Source organism: Calliphora vicina, chromosome 5 (assembly GCF_958450345.1).
Source record: "Calliphora vicina chromosome 5, idCalVici1.1, whole genome shotgun sequence".
In the NCBI taxonomy this organism is placed as follows: domain Eukaryota; kingdom Metazoa; phylum Arthropoda; class Insecta; order Diptera; family Calliphoridae; genus Calliphora; species Calliphora vicina.
Genome location: NC_088784.1, coordinates 95,411,857 through 95,432,830, shown reverse-complemented (window position 1 = coordinate 95,432,830; position 20,974 = coordinate 95,411,857). Strand labels below are relative to the sequence as shown.

The window sequence follows — 20,974 nt, the reverse complement described above, 5'->3', positions numbered from 1 at the left end:
TTCTTGTGGTGAATGTAAGTACATTTGTAAGCGAGACTCATGAATTTTGTCAAATCGCGAATAAAGTAGTTATCACTTAGCTCCAATATTTCTTGCAGGCTTACTACGTAAGTAAAGTTTTTACTGGGTATTTCTTAGAAAAAGTCCGTTAAAGTTGAAATAGCAAACTATTTATATTCATCCAAATTAATTTACTTATTTTATGTTTAATTAATTCAATCAAATTACTTTGACATTATAAGCTTCTGTCAATGTTAAACACAACTGAAACTCTTTTTAATGTTTTTCATTTATAAATTTAAAACTACATACAATTTATGTATAGAGCTATACAAAATTAAACTGTAAATTAAATGATAGCTTAAAATCAACATATACAAAAGCAAAAAATAACCTTAAAGTAAAATCTAAAGTTACTTATCAAAACAAATTAAAGAATTGTTACCAAAAACCGTATAAAAATATTTATAAAATTAAATAAATGTATAGAAACAGCAAATTCACAAGCTAACAAGACAAATTAGGCGGGTACCTTCAAAAATTAACAGCAAAACAGTTCATTGAACTGTTTGATTATATTCCAATACATATGCTGGCATAACACAATTTTGAAATTATTGGTAATTTGAGAAATATGTTTTTTATATAAGATTTATTATATTTAACAATGATTATATGATTTGCCCAAGGCTTGAAAAAGAAACTAAAGTAAATTAAATTTCTATTTAATTTTCATATTATATAATAGAAATCTAAAAGCAATTTATTTGAATAAAAATTGGTTTTTACACAAACACCTTCTTTTTAAATACTACTAAGTTCAATATTAGTTTGAGTTCTTCTTTGTTCTTCTTTTTATAAGAGTTCAAAAGTCATTAAACGACCTTAGTTAATCAATTAGGAAATAGTAAATTAATTAAACAATTTAAATATTGAAACATCTTTTAAAATTCGTGGTTGTTTTCGAACGCAATGTATGTAGGTGAGGGTTTTCATAATTTGTGAAGATATAAAAGTTGTTAAGAAATATTTAAACTATAATAAATGTTTATAATTAAACAGTTTTGAAACGTTTATATTTTTTAATCGATTTAATCTAAATCATAGTAAAACTTTTTATTCAAATGAAGCAGAAACAGGCTGTCTTAATAGCCAACAGATGGGTTGATGCTAAGCCCAGTCTTTGATATACTCAGATTTAGCTAATTTTATCACATCGGATATTTAAAGGGAAAATGCTCGACCGATGGCTTTGAGAGCCGCTGTGGTTTGTGGCTGTGTGACGTTGGTGTCCATATCATCCGATTCAGGCCAAATGTAGATGCAAATCATCGACCTATAGCTCTCGCCGTTGACGATAATGGCCTGGCTAACGTCCTTTTTAAAAAAAAAATATACAACGATGACAACGCCAGCCCAACATCCACACCAAACAGTGACTTTTTCGAGATACATTGGACGCGCTTCGATCGTCCCAAATTCGAAAATTTTGTATTTTTACGTACTCATTCATTCAGTCTTTGCTGAACGCTTTATCCGTTCATAATGATTTGAGAAAATAAACTGAAAAAATTACAGCCAATTTGACAGATGTAGCTTCAACAATATAGGCACTATCAAATGTCAAAGTTCGGAAGTCCCAATTGGAAGATCTTTATAAAAATTATATAATATATTTCGGTAGTTTATGTACTACAAACATGACGGAAAAATATGTCGCGTAACAAATCACAGTAAAGGTTATAAAACTAAAACCAATGCAAACATTTCAACAAGACAACTCGCAATTGATGGCTACATTATTTATACATATTTTAATATAAACAACATCTTTAAAAATATAATTTTCTAATTCGCTGAGTTTTACATTTTTCTATTTTTTGTCACGTTCGGGATACCATGTAATCAACAAAACCAAATAAGGCATCGACAAATTTAAATAAGAAAAAAATTTCAGATTTCTTTTCTTTCACTTGAAAAGCTAAAAAAACTAATGTCGCGTTCGGGACCATGGAAATGGGTTTCAATCCATTTTTAAAGATTGTAATATAAAATCTAATAGTTTTTGACGCTCGTAATTTCAAGGCCAAAAACTTTGGCATCTTAGCTACATGTCAAAATTAATAGGAGGCCATTTGTCTGTTTTTGATCGTTTGGTGGGAGTGGTGAACTTTGACACTCTGTAGATCGTATTGTTTACAAACAGTTAGATCGCAAATTTAGTATCATAAAAACTTAGGGTTTCTACCATAATCTTTCTATATTGTACATTATTTTTCAAGCGTACCGTTAGTTAAGTGGAAAAAGCTTTTCAGTTTTATTTGATACATTTGAAATTTCTTTCAAATTACTTAAAATAAAAAGCCATTTCTCCCGCTATTATGTATACATACAATATTAAATTTATATATTTTCTATAAAACAAACACGTAAAGATATACTTTGAAAAAACCCCCTCATTAGAAACGAAAAAAAAAACATACAAAACGTGAACGTGACCATAAACGGAAATCCGTTTGATAAAGTTTATAACAAACTCTAAACAACACAATTAATCCCTAAAGTACAATATTTTTTGAACTTTTATAATTGAAGCCTAAAGAAATCTAGAGGTTTTTTTTAACGCAAATAAAAAGTACTTTTTTGTATTTTCATGTATTTTTTTTTTTTGGTAAAAACCCACCGTTAAACTACCAGCATAATGTTAGTTTATAATTAATCATTTTATAGTTTAGATACTTATGTACAGGTTATACCAAAATTCTCAAGCAAATTGTTGGTTTTGGGTTAATTTAACGTCCCCATAAAAGTACTATATACTACATACAGAGAAAGAAATTTTTCGGCATGGTTACGGCAACTATACTATTTTCATTTGAACAATATTTTAGTTACTGTAAATACGGCAATTATAAATTAGAGTATGGTTCACTGAAACATTACCATTTTTTCAAGCAACTAAAGATTGATAAATATCCAAACATATTATATTCTGTACAACCATTTAAACATACAAATAATCATTAAATGTTAAGTTTCTATATGTGTGCACATGATATGTTTAGGATGCAAACAAAATTTTGTTGGGGAGTGTATGACTTAAAAATGCGGGATTTAAAATATGGCGTATCTTTTGAATGCGAATTTTGTTTTTAATAACTTATATGTCATTTTGGAGGGTACATATCTGTCATTTATTCTCACTTAGTTATTGAACATTATAGTGTAAACAACAGACTATTTTTATCATCGAAACAGTCGAATTTTGAGCATATGACGCTTTGAGTCATGTGCGGGAAGTTTTCCTTTATTTCTTTAATTTGAAAAAAAAGTGCCGCTAACGCAAACCGATTGCTGAGCAAAGCTTATGGTGAATGTGTTCCATCGGTTTCAACGTACGAGAGATGGTTTTTTCGGTTCAGAAGTGGTGATGTTGACACGAAATACAAAGATCGCCCGGGCCAGACAAAAAGTTTGAAGACCAAGAATTGGAGGCATTACTCCATGAAGATTGTTGTAAAACTTAACAAAAGCTTGCAAAATCATTGAAAGCTACTCATGCAGCAATTTCAAAACGTTTGCTAGCAGCAGGATTCAACCAAAAGCAGGGAAATTGGATATCATACGAATTGAAGCCGAAAGACCTTGAAAGACGATTTTGTAATTCCGAAATGATGCTTGAAATCTATAAAAGAAAATCATTTTTTCACCGAATCATTACTTGCAATGAAAAATAAATCCATTACGATAACCCAAAGCGTAAGAGATCGTTTGTGAAGCCCGGCCAACCAGCCGAATCGACACCAAATCCGAATATCCATGGCGCTAAGATAATTCTCTGTATTTGGTGGAAGCGAAAGGGTTCTATCTATTATGAGCTGCTGAAATCTGACCAGACCATCACAGGGAAACTGAACACAATTGAATCGTTTGAAGCGAGCATTGGCCGAAATACGCCCAGAATAAGAGGCCAGACATGAAATCGTAATATTTCATCATGGCAACGCTCGGCTACATGTTGCAATACCTGTTAAAAAATATTTGAAATGAAGTGGTTGGGAAGTTTTGCCTCACCCGCTATATAGTCCAGACCGTGCTCCTTCCGACTATGAGCCATTATTACAACTTGCCGTTTTAGTTAAAGGTAACTTTAAGCAATAGAAAAAGGTACCCTTAAAGGTAACTTTAACTATAACGGCAAGTTGTAATAATGGCCCTAAAACTTGTTAGCGATTTTTTGCTACTTTTTGGGAAAAAAAGTACTTTTTTTCTTTTTAAGTTCTCTAAAAAATTTCTAAGAAGATGTATTAGAAATTTATACTTTTTGAAAAGCTAACTTTACACTAAATATTTTAAATGAAAACAAATTTGAAAATTGTTGATACTAAGGGGACCAGGTTAATCCAAAAAACGCCTATTTTTTATGTAAAATTCGATTTTAGTTGATACCAAAATATAGTAACCCTCTTTAGATGGCCAAATATATTCGTAATTATTTTATAAAGGATTCCAATAACCCCGCCCCGGGTATGGATATTCTAGCCAAAAAACTAAAAAATCCCAATTTTGGGATTTCTAAACACTTTATTGAGAATTGCGGGATTCCTGATTATAAATTTCCAAATTTGTTTTTATTTTTCCATTTATAATAGAATAGCTGTAAAATTTCATTAAAAAATATTCATAAATAAAAATTTTATTTCAATTTGAAAAATTTGTATCTTTGCAAAGATTCAATAAAAAGCTTTTTTTTTACCTATTTTTCAAAAAAGTTTTTCGTAGTGCTTTTTTTGAGAGCGGAATAGAGAAGAAGGAATAGGATTCAAAACTTAAACTCGACTAAGCAATGTCGATTAAGCAGAGTCGATTAAGCCATGTCCTGTTGAAATCAATTTTCTGAAGACCCCAGATACATATCTTCAGTATCCAAATCTTCAATAATTCTGTCAGACATGCTTTCGAAAAGTTTGCTATTTAAAATCAGCAAAATCGGTCCACAAATGGCTGATAAATGGACAACCTCGATTTTTGATCTATGTATATCTGGATTACTAAGTCATTAATATAAACAATATGGATATCAAATGATAGATATTTCAAAGACCTTTGCAACGACGTATATAAGAACTACAATGGGTCAAAATCGGAACCCGAATTTTTTTTTCACCAAAAAAAAAATTAATAAAAAAAAATTTTAAATAACAATTCCTAAAAAAATGTTTTCCAAAAAATTAAAAAAACAACGTTGGAAAAAAATTTTGTTTACCTAAAAATATTTAAAATTTGTATTTTGAAGTATAATTTGGTGAACGGTATATAAGATTCGACACAACCGAATATAGCTCTCTTACTTGTTTTTTTTTATACCACTGTGCAATGGCAAAGTAATGTTTCAAACTAAAAGCTAACAATTTGATAAAAATCTCCCATTTTTAAGTCATACACCCAATAATATCATCATTGGATCATAAATATGATTACATAGGCCCATAATATGATTTAATTGGTTGGCAATATGATTAATTTCAATAATAATATGATTACTTCAGGAAATAGTATGATGTAAGTAATATTATGACTATATTTTTTGTCATAATATTATATTCTATGATACTAATAATGATCATAATATGTTTGGACTAGAATCATAAATAATATGTTGCTCTTTTATTATGTTTACCACAACCATGTTCTTTCTCTGCGTGTAGTTTTGAATTAATTGGCTACAATTTTTATAAAAATGTACAAAAGTTTTAAAAACATAAAGAGAATTAGAAGAATAGGTGTTTATTTGAAAACACATTTCTATTCACAACTAGAAATTATTTATTCAAAAAAACTCCTACTGGATACCAAGAGAATTTTTTGTATAAATCTTATAAAATAGCAGTTTTGTGTCAAGATTGTTGGTTACATATTGAGAAGGCGTCTTCATTTTGTATTATAAAGTATAAATTTCATTTCTCTAGTGTAATTACTATTTGTAAGCCATCAAAACAACAATTTGTTTCTTTTGTATTGATATTATTCATAACTTTTCTTTCTTTCCTTTTTTCTAAATACACACCCCTTTCATTTATTCTTGTCTTGATTATCTTTATACCGCATTTTGTGGTTAACCAAATTGTTTGAGGTTTGAAAGAAAGTTCTTTTATCTAACACCTTTTTTATGTTTTTAATTGTATTAACAAATTAACTGACCTTTGACTGGCTGTCTGTCTGTCTGGCAAGAGTGCCGAGTATCATAGGATGAGTTACACTATTTCTCGACATTAATCTTTTTTCTTTATTTCTTATAAACGATCACTTTTCGTTACAATCATTTGGCTGAATGATTGATGAGTGTGTGAGATCGTTTGCTGAGGGTTCAGGGTAAAGTGTTAATGATAATATTTTGATTTAGATAAATAATAATTATTATTTAAAGCGATCTTATGACTTAATTCACACAAAATATTAAATTAACTATGAATTTTTTGAGTTCACAGAATGTTGTAATCAATTTGTTAAACAAATAAAATAAAAAATATAATAAAATTTTGAAATTTAGTTTCATGGGAATCTGTAAAAAGAAATGAAATATTATTTACATTATTATATTTAATGTAAACGAGAAACTCAAAACAAAAGTATTCGTAATTCGTATAAGAATCTAGTAAAGAGGTACTTTTGATTTTAAGTTGTTTAAAGTATTTTCATGGAGATACTTCTCTTTATGTTGACATACCATAGATTTATCATAATTTTTTGCTTAATATTTGCCTGTGTTTGTAAAAAAAATCAAATAAGCCCCGCATGTCTGCCAAATTTCAAATGTATAGACGATGACTTCATTTAACGTTAACTAATTTTTATAAAGATGGTAAGATGTTTCACAACAAAATTTATTTTTAATATATTTTTTGGCTAAACAACTTTAATAAAACTGACATAAAAAGTTACAAAAGTGACAAGGGTACGTTTTTTTAGGGAAGACAGTTAATTAATTAATGATTTTTCCCGAAATAAAATATACTTTTAAATTAGTACATGTTTAACCTTAAATAAAAATTTAAATTTTAGTTTTCACACATAAATAACAATTTTCGAAATTTTGCATTAAAAGTGTTTTATGAAATCGAGGCGTATTTAAATAAAATTGTAATATAAACTATTGTTATGTGTTTACCTTTTAAAAACGGTGGTTTATTTCCTTAAACAAACCGGATATTTTTGATTGCAAATAATAAAATTGTAACAACTCTTTATTTATTCAAATTTATACTACAACAGTTCAAATAGTCACTCTTTGTTTTAATACACACACTTATATTACACAGTTTATAATTTTTACGAATACACTGGCAATGCAGTTGATTTTAATTCTAACAGCGACTATAATCAACTAAACTGACTGCAACCGCTGGCATTATTTATATACAGCGTCATCTTCCAATAGCTTCATGAATTATCTTAACGGACAAAACTAGAATGTTCTATTTCTAAAGCTTTTAGCAGATACAAATAATGCCAATAACATCGTGCTATCAATATTGTTGATAATTAGAAACTTCTACTGATGGAAATGTTTATAAACATGATGAATGTTGCAAGCAGTCGTTGCAGACTGTTAAATTCAAATTGATAGTGCAATTTTGTAACAATATTTTAATTTTAAGGGGGTAATTTGGTAAATCCCTTCACCTTACTTAGGGAAAAGTGAGGTGAACATTTTTATGGAAATATTTTCAAAGTGTGCTGAAGTTATTGGGTTTATTACTTAATGTGGGAGTTACAATAGATGGCGTATCGCGGTTTTTGTTTTTAATGTCATTTTGAAGAGTACCCTTCACCTTTGTGAGAAGGGTATAAATAAGTTTGTCATTCCGTTTGTAATTTCTACATTTTTCATTTCCGACCTTATAAAGTATATATATATTCTGGATCCTTATAGATAGCGGAGTCGATTAAACCATGTCCGTCTGACTGTTGAAATCAACTTTCCGAAGCCCCCAAATAACTTGCATACACGATTCATACATCAATATATCCGGAATTCTTCCGGCTTGGTTGCTATTTAAAATCGAGAAAAACGGTCTACAAATGGCTGAGATATAAGGAAAAATTTAGGACAACCTCGATTTTTGATCTACATATATCTGGATTACTAAGTCATTAATATAGAGAATATGGATGTTTCATTATAGATATTTCAAAGACCTTTGCAATGACGTATATAAGACCAAAGTAAATATTATTAACCAGATTTTTTTTTTACCAAAAGTTTTTTTTCCTAACCCCCATTAACACGAAGTCTGGTTATGCCTTAACTAATAGTTATACTGTCGGTTAAAAATATTTTTGTATGAAAACTGTCAGTTTAACTATTAGTTAATACATAACCAGACTCCGTGTTACTGGAGGTAAATATTAAAAAAAAAATTTAAAAACAAAAAAAATTTTAAAATTAAAAAAAACAATTTTTTTTTCACAAAAATGAAAAAACAACTTTGGAAAAAAAATAAATTTTGTTTCCTAAAAATATTTTAAATTTTTATTTTGAAGTATAATTTGGTGAAGGGTATATAAGGTTCGGTACAGCCGAGTATAGCTCTCTTACTTGTTTATTCTCACTTTGTTATTGAACATTATAGTCATAGAGAATAGACATAGAGCGGAAACTCTCCTGTCAAAGACCTAACTCAGTTGTCAAAAACCTAAGTGGTGAGAATGTATTAGTAGAAAAAACTATGTGAAAACAAAAACAACACTCGTATGTGTGAATATTTTGAGTATTTTTTTTTCTAGTTTCCGCTCTATGTTCTCTATGATTATAGTGTCAACAACAGAGCTTCTTTACTTCTTTAATTTGAAAAGAAAAGTGCCGCTGAAGCAAACCGTTTGCTCTCAAAAGCTGAAAGCGAGAGATGGTTTATTCGGTTCAGAAATGGTAATTTTGACACGGAAGACAAAATGCCAAAAAAGTTTGAAGACCAAGAACTGGATGCATTAATCCATGAATATTGAACAAGAGCTTGCAAAATCATTGGGAGCTACTCAAGCGGAAATTTCAAAATGTTTGCGAGTAGGGTATCAAATGAATTGAAGCTGGGAGACCTCGAAAGACGATTTTACATGTCCGAAATGATTCTTGAACGCTATTAAAAACATCATTTTTGCACCGAATCATTTCATGTGATGAAAATTGGATCCATTACGATAACCCGAAGGGTAAGAGATCGTATGTAAAGCCCGGCCAACCAGCCGACACCAAAGCCAAATATCCATGGCGCTAAGGTAATGCTCTGTATTTGGTGGAAGCAAAAAAGTCCTATCAATTATGAGCTGCTGAAATCTGACCAGACCATTTGCCCTAAAACGCGCATAATATGAGGCCAGACATGAAACCTTATTATTAGATCATGACAACGCTCGGCTACATGTTGCAATACCTGTTAAAGATGATTTAGAATGAAGTGGTTGGGAAGTTTTGCTTCACCCGCTTTATAGTCCACACCTTGACCCGTCCGACTACTGTTTGTTTCGATCGATGCAGAACGCTCTCTCTGGAATACTCTTCCCATTGGAACAGAGTATCCGATATTAGCTTTAATCGTTCTTGACCTCGAAACATAAGCTGATATTTTGGCTCGGAATCCATATGTTGCCAGAAATATGGGAAAAAGTCATAGCTAAGAATGGCCAATACTTTGAATATATTTATATTGTACAAATGTTTCAAAATAAAAACTAAAAATTTTAAAAAATCTGGCATTTTTAAGTCATACACCCACTATTTAGCCAATAAGCATTTATACTGGAATTCAAGTAGAAAGCAAGTGTAATTCAAGTCTTGAATTATAGTCAAGCAGTTGAATTAAAGCTGTATAACACTTTATTTAAATAGCATTCTCCAGTAAAAAAAGGAAACATGTTTTTTGTTTGAAAAATATTGAATTTTTTCAAATATTTTTCCACATTAAAACATAATTACATTTGCATTCAATTCAAATTCCAACAAAATGTACAAGTGCTTGAATTTTTGAGACTTCGTTTTTTTTGGTTTTATGGTACAAAATAAGGATTGTTTTCTTAAAAAAAAAATATTTAAAACACTATTTTTGCTCAATAGGTTTCTCAAGAAAATCAAATTATCATTGTGTTGTTTCCATTAAGGGGAATATACAATATTTTAGTATTACTTAATTTAGCTGTCATTTATAATTTGTATTTTTTAAGCTAAATATTTCTTTAATTTCTTCATCAGCAGCTCAAATAATAATAATTTGTTTAAATAAATATCACAGCCATAGAGAAAATATACATAGAGCGGAAACTAGAAAAAAAAATATAAAACAAAAAAATTACTCAAAAAAGTTATTTTTGTTTTCACATAGATTTTTCATTAATCTATTCTCAACAATTAGGATTTTGACAACTGAGTTAGGTCTTAGGACAGGAGAGTTTCCGATCTATGTGTATTAATCTATGATCACTGGCTGGTTTTTTTCTTCTTCTTTAATCATTTGACCAAATTTGTATTTGACGTGCTACTTAATATTGCTGTTTGTAGCTGCTCATCATCACGTTAAAGCGGCTTTGATTGCGTTTGTATTTGTCATTATTTGTTGCTTGATTTGATTTAAAACTGAAGATGAAAACGGCCAGCAACTTGTTGTGGTTGCTGTTGATTATGGCCGTATTTTGTGTGTTCGTTTCATGAGTGTGGATGGTTTTCGATTTGCGTAAGTTTGTTTTGGCGTTGTTTTTTTTATTGAACCTGTTTCTCAAGGTTAAAATTAAAATTTAAGACCCCCATACAAATGTTATGGTTTGTTATTTAAAAATTTTACAAAAAAAAAAAGTAAATTTTTGCAAAACTTCATTTTATAGAGAAAGACTTACAAGGAGTTGAATTAGCGACATCATCCACATCAACTTGCTAAAGAAGTGAATATTACATCATTTTAAAACGGGGAAATGCTTTTTTTTGCTTTTTCTTAAGGCCTTAAAAATGTGGCTTTCAATGTCAGTTGTTTAAGGATTTAATGAAATGGAAAAAAAACTCGCTTAAAGCAAGACACAATAAAGCCAGAGTTAAGGAAGAGGAGCAAAAAAATATGTTGAAATTGGATTTTAAAAAATGTATTTAATGTCTGTTAAAAGAAAGGAAAAGGAAGTTTAAAAGCGAGAAAAAAGTTTGTTTTTTATGTTAACGTTTTAATTGTGACTTCAATCATTTAACGTCTATTAAAGCAGTCAGTTCTAAATCGTTTTAAAATTTTGAAAATGTTATGAAAAGTAAATTCTTAGGCCTTTTAAATAGCACAAGGCAACAAAATCTAAAAAAATTCTAAGGCTTTTTAAACCACTACATAATTTTTATGTATTGTGGTTCCAGTAGTACAAATATGGTCCAAATTTTAAATTCTATGGAGAGGTTTTTTTTAAATTTTTAAAAAAAAAAAAAAATTTTCTGACTTTTCTTCACATAATTTATGATAACTCAAAAGCGATTAGTCTAATGTTATTAAAAAAAAAATAGAAAAGTTGAGATTTACATAACCTTTAATCCGTTTATATAATATATTTCAATCAGCTCAGTAGTTTCGGAGTTATAATAACAAATTGCAGCAAAAAATATATTTTTTACGTGAAAATAGAAAATTTGTTTGTTTTAAAAAAATCATTAAAAATCGAAAACTGCAAAATTTTTTATAAATTATTACTTTATCGCAAAGCAACATGTAATAGGAATAAAATAAAATATTGATCATAACAATCTATTGATTATTTTCGAATTTATTCACAATTAAGTGAATTTGCTCATTTTCACAAAATTTTTGTTTTTTGTTTGATATACATAAAATTGAGTCGTTAATGATCTTCTTTCGATTGATTGAAGTTTGAAAACATTTTCACCATGATATGTAAAAATGTTCATATATATATTGCATTTCAATCGGCTCAGTAGTTTCGGAGTTGTATTAACAAATTGATGCAAAAAATATTTTTTCTATGTTAAAATAGCAATTTTTTTTGTTTTAAAAAAATCATTAAAAATCGAAACTGGCAGAAATAGTTCAGATTTATTACTTTATCTCAAAGCCACAAGTAATAGGAATAAAATGAGATATCGATGATAAAAATCGATTGATCTTTTTCGAATTTATTCACAATTAAGTGAATTCGCTCATGTTCACAAAATTTTAGTTTTTTGTTTGATATACAATTTAGTAGTTGTATTATTTAAAGGTACTGCATGATTTTCTTTATAATATAATTTTTGTAAATATTATTCATATTTCTCATCTTTCTCCTCTTTAGCGCCCACTGTATAATTAGCCGCTTTGGTTTTTGGTGGTCGAGCAAAGTTAGGAAATTTGTCACCACAAACCACAACATAAAAAAAAACATTCAAATAAGTAAGTAACACATAAAAAAATTGTAGGTGTTCATTTGCAATGTATTGTAAATTAGACATGACATAATTTTCAATATAATTAACAAAAGTTATACAATTTTTGTGCAAAAAAAACCAAAACTCTTTTACTTGGCCATTGTCTTTTTCTTTGGTGTTTTGGCTTTGTTTCAAATAACAAATCTATTTTGATACCTGACGAACTTATGTATGTAACAACAAAAAATTTCATTTATATTAATACCACAAACATACTTAAATTATAATGTAAAAAAAAATTATTATCTAAAAAGAAACACTTACCTTTTTTTGTGTGATAATCTGAAGTTAAAGTAAAGATATTGGTGCAAAAATTTTATAATTCCAAACGGCCCACCAAACAACAACACTCAGCGGCTAAGATGTCAATAATGCGTGATTTCATTCAAATTTGGTCGATGAATATTTAAAATTTTAAGGGTTTTTTTTGTAAAGAAAAGAAATGGAAAATTGCAAAACAAAAATTATTATTTTTTTTTTTAATTTTAAAACTTAGTTAAAAGTTAGTCTACTATTTTCTAAAACACTTCCTTTTTTCATTAGAGTCTCAATAACAAATTTGTTTACGGAACTAAGGTTTCAATTGTAGTTATAAAATATAAGATTGTATTATCAGAAATTTTAGTAAAATTTTAAATATTAATCAGCAGAAAATTATAACCTATAAACCACTATTACAATTGAAATTGATTTGAAAGATTAAATCATTAAGAAATATAAATTTGAAACCACACAGTAGTCACAACTCAAGAGGTCGTAGTTTTACAAATTTGGACCGATTTTACTGTGATCATTTGATCGTGTGTTGGTTGAAATATGTTTACGAATTTGGTAGAATATCTAATAAACATTTGCGAGACTTATAATATTCGCGATCTTTAATCAATGTTGGGAAACATGCAGTAATTGGAATCTACTTGTTTTTTCTTGTCTGTTTGGTAATGTATAGAGAGTTCGATAATGTCATATAAAACAAGTAAAAGAGCTATATTCCATTGTGCCAAATCTTATGCTTTAAACTACAAATTTTAAATATTTTTAGGTAAACAAAATTTAAAAAAAAAAATGTAATTCATTAATTTTATGACATTTTTTAAAATAATTTAATTTTAATTTGTTTCTTTAAAATTTTATTTTTTAATTTAAAAAAAAAATATTTATTAGCGAAAAAAATTAAAAATACAAAAAAAATTTTTGGATAAAAAAAAATTCGGGGTAAAAAATATTTTTCCCGATTTTGACCCATTGTAGATATGACTTATTATGGCGTTATATATCGTTGCAAACGTCTAAATGAAATATCTATCATTAAATATCCATATTGTCTATATTAATGAAATATGTCAAAAATCGATGTTGTCCTGCATTTTTCCTTATACCTCTCTCTTCATGAGAGGAAGAATCTAGATTTAGCAATTTTTGCAATAAGAAATCAAAATAGCATTTGCTATTGTTTATACCCTACTTATTAGGGTTTTTATTTTCCCGAACTTTGTCCATTCCCTAGAAAACATAAAAATATATTTTCATTCCCGGGAGTTCCGAGAATTTTTAAATACTAAATAAGGTCAAAAACAAGTAAGAGAGCTATATTCGGCTGTGCCAAATCTTATATACCCTTCACCAAATTGTACTTCAAAATAAAAGTTTTAAATATTTTTAGGTAAACAAAATTTATTTTTTTTTTCCAAAGTTGTTTTATTTTTTGTAAAAAAAATTTTTCAAATTGTTTTTTAAATTTAAATTTTTTTTTTATATTTTAAAATTTTTTAAATTTTTTTTTTAATATTTAGTGAAAAAAAACTTTTGGTGAAAAAGAAATTCGGGTTAAAAAATATTTTTTCCGATTTTGACCCATTGCAGGTCCAATTTATTATGGTCTTATATACGTCGTGGCAAGGGTCTTTGAAATATTTATCATTAGATATCCATATTGTCTATATTAATGACTTAGTAATCCAGATATATGTAGATACAAAAATCGAGGTTGTCCTGGTTTTTTCCTTATATCTCAGCCATTTGTGGGCCAATTTTCTCGATTTTAAATAGCAAGCGAACCATGTTTATAGCGGATATATTGATGTATGTAAGTTACTTGGGGATTGTTGAATTCAACAGACAGATAGACGAACATGGCCTTTTTTGCGAACATGGCTTAATCGACTCAGCTATCTATAAGGATCCAGAATATATATACTTTATAGGGTCGGAAAATTATATTGTGGAAATTACAAAGGGAATGACAAACTTATATATACCCTTTTCACGGAGGTGAGTGGTATAACTTTAGGCTTTTGGCAGGTTTTTCAAGGTTTGTGAAAACCACAAAAATTCTTCCATAAATGTCTGAAATATATGCAAAAAACGACGACTACATCGATTTATTGGATATTTTTGTTTTTGAAATAGCAAATTTGTTGTATATCAGGTTTTTATATGGAAAATTATATGTATAACAGTTTTAGCAGTATAAAACTTTGTGTATAATAGTCTGTATAACAATTTTTCTAATGAACATTTTCATAATAAAAGTTCTTTTATCGAAAATTGCAAGTTATTTTATTGAAAATAAAACAGTTTTTTTAAGAAAAATTGTCTGTATAACATTCTTTGTACAGAAAATTATCTTTCTATAGAAAATTATCTGCATAACAGTATTTGTTATAGAAAATTGGCAGTATATCTTTTTTTTATACAACATTTTTCTGTATAAGTATTTTACTATAGAACATTGTTTGTGTATAACTGTTATTTCTATGCAAAATTGTCCATATTAAAGTTTTTCTGTAAAAAGTTGTCTGCACAACAGTTCATTTCTATAGAAAATTCCAAGTATAACAGTTTTTTCTATGACAATTGCTTGTTTAACAATTGTTTCTATAGAAAATTATGGGCATAACAGTTTTCGTTATAGAAATTTAGCAGTTTTTTTTTCTATAGAAAATTACTAGTATAACATTTTTCCACTGTTAGCCAGTATAACAGTGGAAAACTGTTATACAGTTTTTTTTTACAGGAATTTTTCTATTAATAGTTGTTTCTATGAAAATTGCTTGTATAAAAATTTTTTCCATGGAAAATTATCTGGATAACAGTTTTCGTTATAGAAAATTAGCAATATAACTTTTTTTCAATAGAAATTTGTCTGTCTAATTGTTTTACTATACAACATTTTGTGTATATCAGTCTTTTCTATGCAAAATTGTCTGTATAACAGTTTTTTTTCAATAGAAAATTGTCTGAATACCAGTTTTCTATAGAAAGTTTTTTCCTCCAGAAAAAATTGCCAGTATAACAGTTTTTTTTTCCATAGGAAATTTTCTAAATGGAAAATTTTGTGTATTACAGTTTTTTCTATAGCTGCATAACAGTTTTTTTCTCCAGAGAAAATTGCCAGTAAACAGTTTTTTTCCATAGGAAATTGTCTAAATGGAAAATTTTGTGTATTACAGTTTTTTTTATAGAAAATAGTGCCCATAACAGTTTTTTTCTATAGAAAATTATCAGTATAACACTTTTTTAAAAAGAAAATTGTCTGTGGAACAGTTTTTATAAAAAAAAAAAGGTTTGAATAATTGTTTTTCCTATAGAAAATTTTCCTGATAACTGTTTTGTCTACAGAAGATTGCCAGTATAACACTATTTTCTATAGAAAATTACAGTTTTTTATATAGAATATACAGTTTTTTAAAAAAAATATTGTGAATAACCGTTTTTCTATAGAAAATTGTCTGTATATAGTAGTTTTTATACCCTTCACCTTCGTGAGAAGGGTATATATAAGTTTGTCATTCCGTTTGTAATTTCTACATTTTTTCATTTCCGACCCTATAAAGTATATATATTCTGGATCCTTATAGATAGCGGAGTCGATTAAGCCATGTCAGTCTGTCTGTCCGTCTGTCTGTCTGTTGAAATCAATTTTCTGAAGACCCCAGATATCTTCGGGATCCAAATCTACAATAATTCTGTCGGACATGCTTTCGAGAAGTTTGCTATTTAAAATCAGCAAAATCGGTCCATAAATAACGGAGATATGAGCAAAAAACCGGGACAACCTCGATTTTTGACCTATTTTTGATCTATATCTGGATTACAAAGTAATTAATATAGACAATATGGATATCTAATGATAGATATTTCAAAGTCCATTGCAACGATGTAGATAAGGCTATAGTAAGTTGAACCTACAATAGGTCAAAATCGGGAAAAATATTTTTTAACCGGAATTTTTTTTTCATCAAAAAATATTTTTTGTCATACATTTTTTTCCAAAAAAAAAAATTAAAAACTAAAAAAAAAAATTTTAAAAAAATTTTTAAAAAAAATTTGGATAAAACTTTTTTTTAAAAAAAAATTTTGAAAAACAATTTAAAAAAATTAAATTTTGTTTACCTAAAAATATTTATTTTAAATTATAATTTGGTGAAGGGTATATAAGATTCGGCACAGCCGAATATAGCTCTCTTACTTGTTTTATATAAAATTGTCTGTATAACAGTTAAAAAAAATCTGTACTAAATATATTTTTATGAAAAATTTGCATATGCTAAAAAAGTTCTGTTCTGTATAACTGTTTTTTTTTTTCATTGAGAGAAAATTGTTGTATAACAGTTTTTTTCATAGAAAATTTAGTGTATAACAGTTTTTTCAAAATTGCCTGTATAACAGTCAACTTATCTGAATATAATATTATTTAAAAAGATGTATGTTTATGATCAAAATCTTGAATAATTAAAAATCAATTTCAGATTTGTTATCAGCGATTCTGAAAAATTAAAACTTGAGTGATTTTCATACAAAAATTTGAAGCCCTAAAATTTAAACAAGGATTTTTGTCATTGCCGTATTAATTTTGACATTTTAAATTTCAAAAATTTTACATTCCTCAAAACTACATCCGGCAATAAAGCAAAACGTAAATTATCTTTACGTATTTCATCATGAACGCAAGTATTTCCTTTAGAATTTTAGATTCAATGATTTTTTTTTTTTGGTTTTTGATTTTAAATTTTTAAAGATTTATGATACATTTTTTGCAATCATACCAATTGAGCTTAGTGTTTTAGAAAATAGAGAGTAAACTTTATTTTAAATATTTTTAAATTTAAATTAAGATTTTTTAAATATTTTTTATTATTAATTTAGTGTATATTTTAGGCCCAAATTATGTCTAAGTATATTTTAAAGTTTTAATTTTATTATTTTCATTAAAATTGTTTTAGTGTTTTAATATTATATTTTAGTTTTCTTAATCTCTTGAAAACTTTTAGTTATTATTACAATTTATTTGTTGTATTATGTATTTTTATTATTTTTGTTATTTAATTTATTTTTTATTGTGTGTAACACATTTTTTTTTTAATTATTTATTCAAATTATTTGTAGGTTTTTTATTATTTATTTTAATTATTTATGTATAACGTTTTTTTTGCAGTTTGTGGTCAAGTTCATTAAGTTTATTTTAATTATTAGCAAAGTTTTGTTTATGTGTTTATTTAAGTTGGATTTTATAAAATACGATTTTTTTTTATTAAATTTGATCATTAAATCAAAAGATTTAAGCAACAGTGGTGAATTGTTTTTGTTATGGAATTGATTTTTTTTTATTCAAATTTTTATTTCGCTTTCAAATGTTGGTTTGCAAACCATTTTGCAATGTGTTTAACGGAAACAACAGTTTTTGTTTTGTTTTATAAAAGCTTTATTTTTGTTTTAATAAAAAAACTGTTTATTTTTTTTTTTGTGTTGAAAAAAAACTTGTTTTTATATATTAATAGATCAGGAGTTAAATAAACATTTAGCCCCATATTCCTAAACAAAATGATTTAAAACGAAATTTCCATACAAAATTTGATTTCAAAACGCCCAATAAGCATTTTTACTGGAATTCAAGTTGAAAGCAATTGTATTTCAAGCCTTGAATTATAGTCAAGCAATTGAATTACAGTTGTATTACACTTTATTTCAATAGCATTTAATTGTAGGTATTAATAAGAATTAATGAGACTTGATTCAAATTCGCGATTTTCTTTATTGGAAATAAAACAATTATGTAATTAATAAAGCCGATTGGATGGATATTAAAAACGTTTTTCTCTGTTTTATATCAAAGAACATCCTGTAGTTAAATGTCACTTTTAAGCTTGTTGCTTCAATCTTTTGTTTTGTACCTTTTTTATTAATTTATTTCAATTCAATTAATTTAATAAATCTTCCACATATTTTATACAATTTTCAGAAATTTATTTGTTAATTTTAAATAAAAAAACAATTTTATATATTTGTCATTTGTTTAACATTGCAATAATTGGTTCTTTTTTTAAATTTCTTGCCTCAATTTTGCGTATTTTTCAAACATTTTATTTTAATCATTTTTTTTAGATACAAATTATATTAAAATGATATCATTTTTTGTATATTTGTGTTTTCTTAGATTTTGTTTTTGTTACTTTTTGTATTGTATTCAAGATGTTGTTGTTATAAATCCAGCTTAAAAGCAAGGTTAGTTAAACACTAACACTCATACACTCTCTTGGCAAAATCTCAAAATCTCACTAATACCATGAAAACTTTATAAAATTTTAGCACTTTCAAAAAAAAAACTGAGCACCCATACTCAGACACAAGAAATAATTTCCTGTTTTCATTACCCACAGGCCAAATGAAGAGTAGTTAAAGAAGAAAAATTTTGCACTAGGGTTTTTTTTCACTTTAAAATCTTTAATTTTTCATAAAAATTTTTATTATTTTTGTTAAAATTATTTATTTAATTTTGTTTAAAACACACACCTTTATTTTACTTGATACTTTATCTATTCTTATTAGAATTTAAAGCAAATTTATTGATTTTATTATTATTTTTTTTGTATTAGTTAAGTTGTTGTTTTCTTGTGTATTTATTTCTAAAAGAATTTTTTTGTATTTTAATTCAGTATTTCATTTTCGTAAAACCCGCTTATAGTTCAACGTAAATGTTGTGCTCAACACACCAACCTGGCTCAGACTAAATGTTTGGCACGAGTAAGACAAGTTACAAAAGTCTTAAAACACACATTTACTTAATTTAATACTCATACATACCTAGCAACTCATACATAAGCATATAACTAGATTCCACAACAACAACGAAAAGAGTATTAGCTCCCTACAATCAAGATCTTTTTGCCTCACAGCTACACAGAAACATGTTCGTACTAACAACAACTTGTGGCTAGCTCTCTTTTAACTTAAACATTTTCTTATAGCTCAACTAGCATTTAGGTATTTCATGCTGTTGCAAGTGTGTGTGCGTTTTTTTTTTTTGGTAACCGGTCTTGCCAAGTTTCAGAGCAATTTGCCAGCTCTAGACGCCAATAGAGGCAGTAAGGGCTGGCAGCAGTCAGCTGAACTTTTTTGGAAAACGAAACAATATATGTATCTTGCATAAATTTGGAAGTTCAACACAGAAAGACTCAGGCCCATTAAAACAAAAATAAGCCAGGAATTCTTTTCAATTCTATCACTTTAACACTCTGTTAGTAAATTTTTTGTCTGAATCCAGGAACCAATGTTAAAATTTTTATCATAAATAAGCTTAATAATTCAAAATAAAATGTATTTTCCCGTTTTTACCCCCTCTTTGGTACTATCCCGGGGTAAAATTTTATTCAAATAAATTTCTGTATCGTGGAGGGGGCTCATAATAAAATATTCATAGAAAAACATTTTTTGTTTGAAAAAAGTACCAAAAATAAACACAATTTCTATCCCTTAAGAGTTGGAAATGCCAAAAAGTTGGTTTTTTTGATAAGTAAAGAATACAATTTGAAATGTATTTCTAAGTTTATTGGTTAAAAATTTACATGGGGTAGCAAAATGGTACCAAACTACAGTTTTTACCCGTTTTCTCCCCTAAAAGATTAAAATTTAGAAAAAGTACCATATACCTGTTAGCATTTTTTAAATGCAGTAAGATGCTTTATTAAGTTTTTTGTATCTGTATTATTAAGTTTTTATACCCTACACCACCATAGTGGGGAGGGTATAATGCGTTTGTGCAGATGTTTGTAACGCCCAAAAATATTAGTCTAACACCCTTCTTAAAGTATACCTATCGACTTAGAATCACTTTCTGAATCGATTAAACGATGTCCGTCCGTCCGTCTGGTTGGCTGTCCATGTAAACCTTGTGCGCAGAGTACAGGTCGCAATTTTGAAGATATTTCGATCAAATTTGGTACATATTATTTTTTCGGGCCAAGGACCAAGCCTATTGAAACTGGCTGAAATCGGTCCATTATTTCACCTAGCCCCCATACAAATGTCCTCTCGAAATTGGACTTTATCGGTCATAAATGTTTAATTTATAAATGTATCTCCACAAATTCCGCTCCAAATAAGTTTTATATACACAAAATGCATGTCACCAAATTTTGTTACGATCGGTCCATAATTACTCATAGCTCCCATATAGACCCGCTTCCGAAAATCACTTTAACGTGCATAAATCGCTTAAAAATGTTGGTATACACACAAAATTCAACATATTTAACT

General features: G+C 27.7%; 1 protein-coding gene across 1 annotated transcript in view; it reads right to left on the bottom strand.

Annotated features, from left to right (window-relative positions):
* Positions 1-19,440, bottom strand: part of pio (piopio) — a 90,295-nt gene extending 70,855 nt beyond the window's left edge. The window contains exons 1-2 of the mRNA XM_065513182.1: positions 19,232-19,440; positions 12,704-12,796 (exon numbers count right to left, since the gene is read on the bottom strand). The gene's annotated coding sequence lies outside the window, so the exon portion shown is untranslated. The remainder of the gene's footprint in view (positions 1-12,703; positions 12,797-19,231) is intronic.
* Between the last annotated feature and the right edge of the window lie 1,534 nt (positions 19,441-20,974).